The sequence below is a fragment of the Netta rufina genome (assembly GCF_964035555.1).
Source record: "Netta rufina genome assembly, chromosome: W".
Lineage (NCBI taxonomy): Eukaryota > Metazoa > Chordata > Aves > Anseriformes > Anatidae > Netta > Netta rufina.
Genome location: NC_140139.1, coordinates 6,249,317 through 6,262,023, shown reverse-complemented (window position 1 = coordinate 6,262,023; position 12,707 = coordinate 6,249,317). Strand labels below are relative to the sequence as shown.

General features: G+C 42.6%; 1 protein-coding gene across 1 annotated transcript in view; it reads left to right on the top strand.

Moving 5' to 3' along the window:
- The window catches only part of LOC311220829 (zinc finger SWIM domain-containing protein 6-like), a 239,619-nt gene that overhangs the window by 108,006 nt on the left and 118,906 nt on the right, over positions 1 to 12,707 (top strand). The gene's annotated exons all lie outside the window — the stretch shown is intronic.

Below are 12,707 nucleotides of genomic sequence, written 5' to 3'. Positions count from 1 at the left end.
TTACGGGCCCGGTCAGATTCAGGATACTGAACCAGTCGGACATTCACCAAAAACACATTAACCGTCTGGGGGTCCAGTCAGACATTCACCATCAACGCATTAACAGCCTGGGGGTCCGTTCAGACATTCACCAAAAACGCATTAACAGCCTGGGGGTCCGTTCAGACATTCACCAAAAACGCATTAACCATCTGGGGGTCCGTTCGGACATTCACCAAAAATGCATTAACCGCCTGGGGGTCTGGTTAGATTCAGAACACTGAACTATCACGGATAACCACCCTCACCCTCGTTGCACTCAATGAGAGTTATCACAATGCAATCAAGTATGGTTTATTACAGCAACAGATAATCAGGTTCTTTTGGATTGCCGGCGATAGTGACTGTCTGCAAAGCAAGCTAGTATGCATAAAATACACAGGTGTTATAGGTGTTATAGGTGTTACAGATGTTATAGATGTTGTAGGTGTTTACAGGTGTTATAGATGTTACAGATGTTATAGATGTTATAGGTGTTATAGGTGTTTACAGATGTTACAGGTGCGCAGCCTAGAAATAAACGCGTTAAAAGGATCAAAGACTCTATAGAGGTTTATAAGCAAGTATTCAGATCTCACCCAAAGGCGTCCCAATGGGGGGGGAAGAGAGGCTCAGCCCGTCGACTGATCCCAAGAGTCAGGAGGTCCTAAGGATGTTGTCCTCGGGATGGTATCTCCCCTGACGGTGGTATCTTCCCTAACATCCCCTTTCTCTTGGGCCAATTTATATTATTTTCTATCTTTTAGGTGGAGCTTGAGTGGCTCTAGTCAAGCATATCTTACTTATGATTGGTGTAAAGTTTTCCCGTCTCCGTTTAAAGTAATAGGCACCGAGAAATTCAGAGCGCATGCTCAGTGAGGGGTGGTCGCACCTTGGAGGCGGGTAGCTTTTGGGATGGAGGTGTGTTTTGGTATTATAATGATATTATAATGAGCACACTAGGGTACAGCATTTGTCAAAACATGACAGGTCTTTGGCTTAGGGTGGCAAAAAGTGCAGCTTTGTGCACAAGAACAATCGAGGTCCCATCTGATTACAGAGCCTAGCCGTGGTGTCTCCACTCCACTCTATGCTCCGTGCTGTTCCTTAGAGCTAGCACACCAAGTTTCCCCAGCGCGATAGCATCTAAGGTTGGGAGCCTAGGGAACGCTCAGATAATGAAGTTATGCCCTACCCTGAAAGCCTCTTCAATGCTGTACCTTTTCCTAAAAATGTGAATGTTAGTTTTATTTTCCTAGTTACTTCAGGCATTTACACCACATAATCCACCCCGTGACTATAGTCACTCAAGCTTCACGACAGTTGGAATATGTCAGCGATATCACATACATTCTCGGATTGAGGTTTATCGAGTGTATGTACATTGTGTAGGGATGCTAAACGTTTCATCATAAACCAGATTAGCAGAACAATAACAGGGTGAAGCATCTTGTTGAAGATTCCCTTGGCAGCTGGCGACCATCCAAACAAAGTGTCCCACCAACAGCGTCTCTCATCTCTTTTTACTCCTTCCATCACTCGATGTATTTCTTGTGCATCATGATGGACAGTAAACAGAGTCTTTTGTCCATTTTCTCGGACCTGTGTCATCAGCTGCTTCAGGTCCTCATGTACCAGCAATTTCTTCACCAAGGTAAGGTTCATTCCAATAGGAGTAGGCAGCAGTTCATGAAGCAGAATATAATTAGATGCAATAAGTTGATAAGAAGTGACAGGAGCTGAGTATTTAAAATCACATCCTAGAATTTTGGTAAAATTGCAAACACAAACATTAGAGTGATTACTGGTATCTACCACTGTATCATCTACGATTATAGAATCACAATGAGTTCTCATGCAAACACAACCTTTCCCAATATATACAAGTACAGTTTCAAGGGTTTCATTAGGACGTATCTCAAAGTGGCAAATATTTTGCTCAGTGTCAAGACAAATGTCTTGGGATTCCAGTGTGTTATTTTCACAGATGCACAATGCATGCATTTACATCAATTGTTTGCCACTTTCCTCCCTTTTGATGGGCCCATACTTTATGCTCTTTAGGATAAAGTATAGTTCCATTATGATTGAGTCCTAATGCAATGATTGGATATACATTGTATACAGTGGCATTACTTATAGTAAGTATAAAGGCAACAATTTTATCATTTTCTGCATAATGGGTAAAGTTGACTAATTGCCACTATGCTTGAAATTCTTTTTCAAATTCTGAAGCATTATCCCAAATCAATTTTCGAATTTCAGTGGGCAAAGTTACTCCTTCTCCCTCTCCAATAATAGCTGCTGCTACAGATTGTATCCATAACTGTGCTTGGATACAGCTCAAGGCAAGGGAGGCATTGCCTTGGACTTTTCCAAGGGCATTTACAATTAATTGATGATCATTTTCCTCAATTTGTTCCCAATGGGGTAAAATATCTGATAGAAGCCATTGATTTGCTCCTAAAGCCAATAAAGTTGATTTTATTGGTTGTTCCAGTTTCCTTAGGTCATCTGTAGTAGCAGTTATTCTACTTATTAAAACCTTAGCATCAATGCTATTTAATATACCTAATCCTGTCCCTAATAACCCAGTTGCATCCCGTGGCCCTCTTTTAGGGACCAACTAGGGTCAAAGAGAATTTGTTGTTGAATTATGTAAGGGCCTGTATTGAAGATGGAAGGAGTTAGACCAATGGGAGGCTGAGTCGGTTCGTTTTCAAATATCTGCGGAGGCAGAGGCTTCTTATCCTTTGTAGTCGATGATGTTTCTGTATTAACCATGAATTCAAATAATATTTCTGTGCCTCTGTAACCCCAAAGACAGTACACAATTATAGGTTTGGTGAATCAATGTATACTGTCTTAATTTCAGTCAGCCGATTATAAGTGGATCGGTTAGTTATTCGGCAACCAATTTGTATTGTCTGTCCAGACATGGCTTGAAGTTCAGCCATTCTTAGAGAATCATTCCAACTCCATTCATCTTTTGAAAATATTTTGTTTCCATGTAGAACTAAAGTAGAGAGATTTAGGTCCTTTCTGTTTTGAGATGTTCCAGTGACTGTGCTATACTGTGACAATACATGGTTAGATGCCATGGTGAAACACCTCAGCTCCATGCACAGCCACAGTAGCTAAGTTTCCTTTAAGGTCTGTAATTGCATCAAGGTCAGGGTAAAGCATGGCATTATTAATCCAAACTGTTGATTCGTCATCTTCCAGCTGTCCATATACAGTTTGCTCAGGGTTCCTGTGAACACAAAAGAAAATAAAATATGCTCGGTTGTATTCAACCGGCAGGGTTAGAAAGAGGGTGAAATAGCAATCTTTGATTTCCCATGCATAGAAATATTTGGGAGTAGTTAGCACTATTACTACTGTTAGATACACAGAGGGCTTTCACTATCTCTGCCATGTTTGGAACTGCGGCAGTCAAAGGTATAGTGTTAGCATTCAACTGTCTGTAATCCATTGTAAAATGCCATTGCCTGGTTGGTTCCTTTACTGGCCACACTGGTGAATTATATGTTTCCTGGGCATTAGAACGAATTCGGACAGCGTGGTGTGACATAATTATTTACCATTATATGGATAACGTTGGGTTTGGTAGGCCAGAATGCTTCCAGGATTCAGATTTAAAGTTTATTTGGGATACTTTGGAAGCAAAAGGGTTGAAGATAGCCCCAGAGAAGGTTCAGCAGTCATGGCTATACTTGGGATGGAAAATATCAGACTCTACTATTTGTCCACAGAAAGGTGATATAACTATGGTGTTACATAATTTGACAGATGTACAAATGTTCCTGGATAATATTCAGTGGGGTTGCCACATTGTACAGATTACTAATGACAGCTTAGCTATATTATTACCTTTATTGCGGGGCAGGAGTGCAGAGCTGCAGATTACACTACCAAATGACCACCGGTAGGCTCTTTCACAAATAGCTTCTAAGGTTGCAGCTGGCACTGCTTGCAAACGTATAGCACAAGTTGCACTCTCCTTCATAATTAGCAATCATGTGTCTCATCCATTTGCGGTGCTTGGTCAGTGGCAAAAAGAAAAGGGGGAGAGTAAGGGGAGACAAAGACAGAAACGGTATCAGGAGGATGCCACTGACACTAACAGCACTGGTAATAGAAATAGCATAAGTGAAAAAGGTGATGGCAAGAGTGGAATGAGAGGGCAGCATTTTCGAGTTCTGGAATGGATTTTCCTACCGATTCAGCCAAAAACGAGTGTTCAAACATGGGTGGAAGCTATCGCAAAGTTAGTATGTAAGGGTTGCTCTCAGAGTATTGAGATCAGCGGGCAGGAACCAGGAGATATTAGTCTGCTGATGGCTCAGGATCATTTGGAATGGTGTTTACAGCAATCCATACCACTACAAGAAGCTGTGTTAGGTTACCTGGGATTGGTACATTCCTGAACTCCAAAGGGGCCTCTCTGGCAAGTTATAAGATCATATAAATGGCAGGTAGTACTACGGCTTTCGTCCCGACCAGTGGTGGGTCGCACTATATACACTGATGCAGGTGCAGCAGGTAGGAAGGCTGTGTGTGTGTGGTACAAGAACGGAAGTTGGGAAAAATACATAATTCCGGGGGAGACAGAGGATTCATTACAAACATTGGCATTGTCTGCTGTTGTTTGGGCTTGTCAGTGCTGGATGCATAAGCCAATTAATATTGTCTCAGGCTCTCTGTATGTTGTCAACGTGGTAAAATGGATAGAGGATGCCTTGATACAGCAAACTAAGAGGGACAGATTATTTCTGCAGCTGCGAGATGCCATTCAGGGGAGAACTGCACCTTACTGTGTTATCCATATATGTAGTCATCAGTTCTCAATTGGGTTAGCAGAAGGTAATTCACAAGCAGACAAGTTGGTGAGTATAATCACAAAGAGGCCTGAGAGTGATTTTGCACATGCGCGAGTGTCGCACGGAACGTTCCATCAGAATGCAAAGGGTCTTCGGAAAATGTTTGGATTTACTTGGACAGAGGCGAAAGGAATAGTAAGAGCGTGCCCTTCCTGTAGTCATCATGGACCAGGGTTAGGTTTAGGTATTAATCCATGGGGTGTTAAGGCACTTGAGGTATGGCAAATGGATGTAATGCATATGCCGGAATTTGATACTAAAAGATATGTGCGTGTGAGTATTGATACCTTTTCAAGATTCATATGGGCAACGACGCAGGGGGGAGAAAAAACACACCTTGTGTGTAGACATGTGACGGTGTGTTTTGCCATTATGAGAGTGCCACAGCAGATCAAGACAGACAATGGCCCAGCATATGTCAGCAAAAAGATTAGAACATTTATGAAAATGTGGGGAGTAAAGCATGTCACAGGTATTCCACGCTCTCCCACGGGCCAAGTGATGGTTGAACGATCACATCAGGTTTTAAAGGAACAATTAGCGAGATTAAAAGAGATTAAGGACATCAATGAGCGACTGTCCAAGGCGCTGTTTGTCCTGAATCACTTATGTTTGACTAGTGACCGAAAAGACCCTCCTGCTAGTATTCATTTTCAAACAATAAATATAGCAGCACCAAATGTGTTACCACAAATAAGAATGAATTACCAAGATCCTGCTACAGGAACTTGGAAAGGGCCATATGGGTACAGAAATACAAATAACACCTGTGATTACAATGACACTGCTAGGCAGGGTTTAGGGCTTATGGCACGGAGACAAGGGGTAACAACTATAGCACTTGGAACGATCGTACAGCAATGGCCTTACCTCCTGATGTTTTTCTGATTTGCGGGGATAGGGCCTGGCAAGGTATCCTTGCAAATGCTATTGGAGGTCCATGTTACTTAGATAAACTTACTATATTTGCTCCTAGCTTGTTGCAGTTGCATGAGATCACCAGACATAAATGGGCATTGCTCGCACCAGATTGCAATGATAATGTTGAATTGCTTGGTGTTGCAGCTAGAGTGGCATTGGCAAGTTTAGTGCCAGGAGTGGCATCTGCGGCCACACTTAATAACTTAGAAAAATTAGTATGCTGGGCCGAGAATCAAGCCCATGCCACGACAGAGATACTTGAGGAGATGTTACCAGATCAAAATAGTTTGCGACATGCGCTCTTACAGGATTGAGCTGCTATTGACTTCTTGCTCTTGGCTGAGCAAACCAAGCTACCAGGGCAGCTATGAGAAGTTCCCATGACAGTGTTCCCACATCGCCCAATTGAGGAATTTAAAAAATATTGTTGCCAGCAACTGGCTTCAAGGACGGGATCAACATGACTGCTAATCACAAGGGGGTTGTTTTCTTGTAGGTGGGGTTGTTTTCTTGCAGTTGTTTGTCTGAGTGCTTTTGACCAATAATCTTGTGTGAGACACTATCCGCCCCTGTTAAGTTTGCTATAAAAGTCAGGCTATTCGGGTAATAAAGAGAGAGCATGATCTAACCATACTAGTGTCTGTCCTCTTTTTGGCTGTTCTTCCTGCAACAGATCTTCCTTGAAGGGATACCTTTCCTTCATGCCTGACAGGAGACGCCTCTAGAGGGTGAAGGCTTGTGCTCCTTTTCCAATGGTTTTGTCAATGCCCCCTTCCCTAGCGAGGGATCCCAGCTACCTGGCTTCCCTGCCCTCTAATTCCAGACTATTGGCCCTGTTTTCCCAGCACTGGAGCAGCCAGGTGAGAATGTGCTCACCTGAACAAAAACTGAAATCTTTTCACGTCTCATAGCTCAACCTGGGATAGGGATTGGGTGGTTATTGATGCTTTTATGACATCTTCCTCTTCGTCCTCCTGTTCCTATAGCGGCCCTGCTTCAGACTAGCCTGCCCCATTGTCTTCTTCCTCCTTCCGTGTCTGAATAGGAGTTCCTTTCCTTCCTAAATGTGCTGACTTTAGCATCCATTGTTTCGCCTTCTGTGTAGGGGCAACTGATACTGGCACAGGTTAGTTCACTGGCCCAGCCATGGGGCTCATCACAGAGATTTGAGTGGCAGCAGGATCTTTTGCAGGGGTTGGAGTGGCCGCAGAGCCCATTGCAGGGGTTGGAGTGGCCACATGGCTTGTCACAGGGGTTGGAGTGGCCACAGAGTCTGTCATGGTGGTTGGAGTAGCTGCAGGATGCATCACAGGGGTTGGAGTTGCTGCAGGGACTTTTACAAGAGTTGGAATGGTTGCAGAGCCTGTCAGAGGGGTTGGAGTGGCTGCAGAGTCTGGTGTGGGGGTTGTAGTGGCCACAGGGCCCGTCACAGAGGTTGAAATGGATGCAGAGTCTATTGCAGGTGTCGAAGTGCCTGCAGGGCCCATCACATGGGTTGGTGTTACCACAGGGCACATTGCAGGGATTGGAGTTGTGTTGACTGTGGCTCGTTAAATATAGGTCAAGGCCCAGCACACCACAGATATTTGTGTCTCTTTGGAATTCCTAGGGTGATGCCATACCTTTTTCAAGCATTTTGCCATTTTTTTAAGGATTTTGCACTTGTTCAGGGGTGAAGTTCCAAAGCATTGGAGGTGCTAACAGTTCTAGGCGCCTGCCCATATTCTCGCAGGCTCCCTGCCACTCCTAACTATCCTGCCTCAGGGCAGATCTCTGGATGGCATTCTTAAATAGTTGTTTAACATTAAACAGAACCAGATACATTCAGGAGACATAACAACAAAAACATGCTCGTTTGAACATCCCATGGATATTCAAAGTTTTAAAGATCTATTGTAACTGGCCTGGAGGAGAAGGAGAAAGGGGGGAGGGGTGAAAAAGTGGTGGAAAGTATCCCCCCTTGTCCCTCCATAGATTGGCTCCCTGAGGAGAAAAGGTAAAGAGTGTAATTATTAATAGTTTCCAAGAGAGGGTTCCTGAAGTATGGAGGTGACGGCAATGCTGAGTACAAATAACAGATTAGTTTTATGACCAGTAATTTTATCATATTATATGCCAGTGTTACATAGTACAACAAAATGATAACCTTAAATTATCCCCTAGAGATGATAAACAGCATGACAGGAAATACGTACAGTAAGTAATGTGCTATACAACACAATGCTGAGACCAAGCACAACAACCTTGAGATCAAAAAAATCAACATTGTGATCAGCAGTTATTAAACTGATCTAATGCTTATAACAATTTCCTTTTACCATGCTCTGGTCAAATCTGTTGTTATCTCAACCCTTCATGCCAAAAGGACTGTAGTGGTTTAACCTGGCAGACAGCTAAGCACCACACAGCCATTCAGTCACCTCCCCCCCCCCAACCAGTGGAATGGGGAGAGAACTGGGGAAAAAAACAATGAAAAAACTTGTGGGTTGAGATAGACAGTTTAATATGACAGAAAAGGAAGAGAAAAAATAATAATGATGATAATAATAATGATGATGATAATAATAATAATAATAAAGAATATAAAAGCAAGTGATGCACAATGCAGTTGCTCACCAGCCACTAACTGATTGAAGCCCAGCCAGACCCCAAGCAGTGGTGTCCCCCATCGCCTCCCCCAGCCAGCCACCCCATACTAATTGTTCAGCATGACACCATGTGGTATGGAATATCCCTTTGCACAGTTTGGGTCAGCTGTCATGGCTCTGTCCCCTCCCAGCTTCTTGTGCACCCCCAGCCTCCTCGGAGGCAGGGTAGCATGAGAAGCTGAAAAGTCCTCGTCTTAGTGTAAGCACTGCTCTGCAGCAACTAAAACATCAGCGTATTATCAACATTATTCTCACCCTGAATGCAAAACACAGCACCCTACAAGGTACTAGGAGGAAAATTAACTCTATCCCAGCCAAAACCAGGACAAATTTTGAGTTTTTTTTTCCATATAAAACACCAGTTCTTGAATGCGGTTGCTCATTTTGAAAGCAGTTGCACTTAATATTGATATGTAAATCATCAGTGTTAAATTTAAAAGCTTTTGATTCTTAGAACTTGGAAGTTGATTATATTTAACATGTAGCCTTTTATAGCCATAAATATAAAAGTTTGTTACCCCTGTTTTCAAATTTTATTTGGGTGTTCAGTGTTACAAACAATTGCTCATGGTATTTCTGCTTTGATTGCTAAGGTTGTATGGTTGTTTTAATTTTAGTAAAGGAGCATGAGTAAATATGTCTGGCTGTATCTATACACTGAGTACAAATTATTTATTTTATTTAACTGTCTTTAAATACATCACATAAAACCTATTTCAAAGACCAGTCATGGCAGACGTTTATAAAGCCAGAGGTTGGAGGGAGATTAATATGTCTAGAAACTGACACAGTTTAATTACAGGTTTTAATATTTAGCATAATTATACAGTGCTTCTCACTTTTGTTATAAATGGCTCAGGATTCAAATTAGGATTAAATAAAAATTAGGATTTATTGAAAGAATATAAAGGAATAGAGGTAAGCAAACAGCGCTGGGTGCACCGGGAGTCTCCGCTCCACCAGGACGCACACCAGTTACATCAAGCAACTGATTTTTATGCTCCTAGACTAATACATATTCATTACTACTTCTAAAAAAAATAGATTATTATAATTAGCTTCCGGGGTCCAGTCCCTCCTACTGGAGCATGCGCAGTCTCCTCTGGGGGTCTCTTCTGGGGGTCTGTCGTGGTTTAACCCGGCCGGCAGCTAAACACCACGCAGCCGTTAGCTCACCCTCCCCCCTCCCTCTCTGGGACAGGGGAGAGAAATGGAAAGTGAAGCCCGTGAGTTGAGATAAAGACAGTTTAATTAGACAGGAAAATAATAATAACAAAATAATAATAACAATAATAATAATAATGATACAATGGTGATAATAGGAAAGTAATAATAATATGTACAAACAAGTGATGCACAATGCAATTGCTCACCACCTGCTGACCGATGCCCAGCCTAACCGAGCAGTCTGGCCCCCTCCCCCCGGCTAGCCACCCCTATATATTGTTTAGCATGACGTCAGATGGTATGGAATACCCCTTTGGCTAGTTCGGGTCACCTGTCCTGGGTCTGTCCCCTCCCAGCTCTTACTGCACCCCCAGCCTGCCTGTTGGCAGGACAGAGCGAAAGGCTGAGATGTCCTTGGCTTGGTATAAGCACTGCTCTGCAACAATTAAAACATCGGGGTGTTATCAGCACTCTTCTCATCCTAAGCCAAAACACAGCATTCCACCAGCTACTAGGAAGAAAATTAATTCTGTTCTAACTGAAACCAGGACAGGGTCTCTAGGGGTCTTTCATGCTGAAGGCTCGTAGTCTTCCTCTCCCCTTTGTACTTACTTGGCACCATGCCAAGTTTATAGAACATTCTCTGCAGGTCTTTTCTCCCAGCCGTCCTTCAGCTTCTTTTTCCTTCCTCTTAATCTCTCGGCCCCCCTAACCAGATACCAAAGATCCGCATAGTCACTAGTTGTTCATAACAGTCACTAGTTGTTATCAGTTGTTCTGAAACTCCCGGACATCAAACACAAACAGCTTTCTTATTTGACGCTTCACGAGTAATTAAAACATTCTTCCCCAGCCATTCACAGACACATCTATGGCAGTGTTAAGTTAATCTCGAAGAAGACAGGAAAAAAGGCTGTAACTGTTAGAAATAGAAGTCCGGAATAACAAAAGCAAACAGGTTCATAAATTTAAGGAGTATTTTCTGAAGACTTGATAAATTGACTAGAATGAGGGGGAGACTGGGACACACTGCATCTGTGGTTCAAGAATTAAATTGCCAGTGCAGGGCCCAGAGGCAGACAGGATTCAAACAAAATTGTTCTTTATGGACACGAATTGTTAAAACATTCCTCACACTTTCATAGTTCAAATGTGAGCTAGTTTATCTTCATGACACCCTTCTTAAGCACATAAGTAATATTTATCCCCAGTTTGTAAGTGAGGAAAGAGATTTACTCTTGGTACCAAATTGTGTTGCAGAGATGATATTCAGGACTGCCAGCCTCCAAGCCATCCTTCATTGAAAGTCTTGTGGTATCCATCCAGGGCCATGCTGGACCTGGAGCAAAGCCACTGTCTTTGGACCGAACCTTCAGAGCTTGACCCTTCCTGCCAGTTACTGTTAGGATTTATTTTCTCAGACCTTAAGTCAGTGCCCTCCGGTAATCCTGTTGCAGTTTCTCCCCTAATATCCTGGTCTTATATTTTCAGAAGAAAAGTTGCAGTTTAGAAATCCTGTCCATCGCTCAAGAGTGAAGCTTGTGTGAGTGGGAGAAGAGATAGGCTCAGTCAAGGAGCATTCACCTTATTGTAAATGAATGCAACAATCTGGAAAAAGTGCCTGGTTGAGAGACGTGGAGACAATGGTGTGTGTGGGCCCCAAAATGAGTGACATGGGCAGTGGGAGCTGAGGCTTCCCCAGTGGCACTGGAGGAACACCCAGCTGCTGCTGAGGCTGGGACAGGCTGTTGGACTTACGCCCATTCAGACTCTAAACCTTATTATTCTGTGGCTACTGCTGAAGGCTGCCAAGGGTGTTGAGGATCAGTGAATTACAACCCTAGCTGGTGCTAGGTGTTCCAATGCATCACAACCCTTTCAGTGAAGAAATTCTTCCTAATATCCAACCTAAACCTCTCCTGGTGCAGCTTAGGGCCATTTCCTCTTGTTTTATCACTTGGTGTTTGGGAGAAGATACCCATCCCCACCTTGCTATAGCCTCCTTTAAAGTAATTATAGAGGGCGATAAGGTCTCTCCCAAGCCTCCTTTTCTCCAGGCTAAATCACCCCAGCTCCCTCAGCCACTCCTCATAAGACTTGTTCTCCAGAAGGAATGTTTTGTTTTGTTTTTTTTTTTGTTTGTTTGTTTTTCCCTAAATAGGGAAGCTTAGCTGAGGAATCTTGGGCTTTTTAACATTATTTAAAGATAAATCTCCACTGAAGTGAGGGATAAATATAAGTGTATTTTGTATATCAGTGCTTTTATATAATTCATATTCAGAGGTCTTTTCTCTGTGTTTTAGAGCAATGAAATATTTAAGCTATTTTCAAGGTGATACTACAAACCTGGGTCTGCGCAACAGCTGCATTGCTCTTTCTTATGTGGCTTGATTTCCCTTTTAATCTCATTCTTTGCAACTGAAGACTTATCAGCATGTATTCCATGTACCTGATTGAGTTGAAAGTCCCTTAAAACTAGCACAGTAAAGATGGAAGCACTCATAGAAGAGGATTTTTCTCATTACGTGTTTTATTTTATTTTATTTTATTTTATTTTTTTGTTTTGTTTTTGTTTTTGACTTGATTCCTGTCTTCTGAGACACTCTTATGGTTCTTGTGGAAGGCAGGAGAGGTCTTTCACATCTTCAAAGATACAATTTCTTATTAATCTAAGTGTAATAAATGGCTCAGTCTTCAAAATAGGACTATAATCATATAATCAAAGTTTACAATTTATTAAAGGAATAGAGGTAAGCAAACAGCGCTGGGTGCGCTGGGAGTCTCTGCTCCACCAGGACGCACACCAGTTACATCAAGCATCTGATTTTTATGCTCCTAGGCTGATACATATTCATTACTACTTCTAAAAAAAACAGGGTTATTATAATTAGTTTCCGGAATCCAAACCCTCCTACTGGAGCATGCGTATCAGTCTCCGGTGGTCCCTCTGGGGGTCTCTGGTGGTCCCTCATGCTGAAGGCTCATAGTCTTCCTCCCTCTTGTCCTTCTGCTTTGTCCTACTTGGCTGTATGTCAGAGACTTGTGCAACATCCCCTGCAAGCTTTGTCTT